Source organism: Petaurus breviceps, unplaced genomic scaffold (assembly GCF_028583685.1).
Source record: "Petaurus breviceps papuanus isolate PSGF00001 unplaced genomic scaffold, PetGlider_PUasm1.0 81, whole genome shotgun sequence".
Taxonomy (NCBI): domain Eukaryota; kingdom Metazoa; phylum Chordata; class Mammalia; order Diprotodontia; family Petauridae; genus Petaurus; species Petaurus breviceps.
The window spans coordinates 10,403,052-10,404,148 of NW_027186546.1; positions in this window are offsets into that span (position 1 = coordinate 10,403,052).

Below are 1,097 nucleotides of genomic sequence, written 5' to 3' on the forward strand. Positions count from 1 at the left end.
TAAGAATAGTTTCAGGTCTGTAAAATTCAGATTTTGCAAAAATTGGCAAAGAGAAATAAAGACAAAAAAGCCTTAAAATAGCTTTTTTTTTCTGGAGAAAATAGGATAATTAAAGAAAGGATAGGGTTGCCATTCTAGGTGAATGGGAGAATGATGATTGACACAGACTGAAACAAAGTAAAGCCACTCAATTCTTATTTTACTTTTTTCCCCTATGCCAAAGAGAATAATCTTTAAAAGACAGTGAGAGGGAAGCTTGCTGCTCTTAAGAAATTTGAGTCATCAAGCCAAGATGACCTTAGGTATTGAAAGCAATGGTAGATGTGATTGCTTCCTTGATGCCATTGATCCTTGAAAGACTGTGGAGACTAAAATTTGTACCACAATACTGAAAAAGTGCCATATTTTAATTTCAAAATGGAGGCAATGGAATTTTCAAGCTAGAAACCATCAAAGTCGATTTCAAAAGTTTTTCAAAATTTGAGAACTAACAGAATGATTGGCTGAACACCTAGAAAAGGAAGAAATGATCACAAAGATCCAGCACAACTTAAGTAAGAACAGCTCATACCAAACTTCATCTCCTAGTCTGAAAAGGATAGGACAAACAAAAAGGAAGGTTCTGGGTGTAGTCTAATGAGATTTTAGCAAAGCATTCAACAAGCTGTCTTAAGTTGCTCTGGACAAGATGGAGAGATGTGGATGAGGTAGTAGTTACAGTTAGTTGGATTCAGAGTTGAATGAATGATCCAACCTAAAATATATCACTATTTATATAAAATATCACTATTTGTGTTATGTCAGTTTGGAAAGGTCCCTGGTGGAGTATTACAGGGCTCTCTTCTTAGTCTTGTGCATTTTAATGAGTTTATCCAAGAGCTGATTAAAGAAATAAATAACGTGTTTATCAGATTTACAGATGACACAAAGCCAGTAGGGAAGGCAAACTCATTAGATAACAGAGCCAGACAAGAACTTTGTAGGCTAGGACATTGGTGTGAATTTAATATAATTATTTTTAAAGAAATAAAATGCAGTCACATCTGTCTGTCTATCTATCTATCTATCTATCTATCTATCTATCTATCTATCTATCT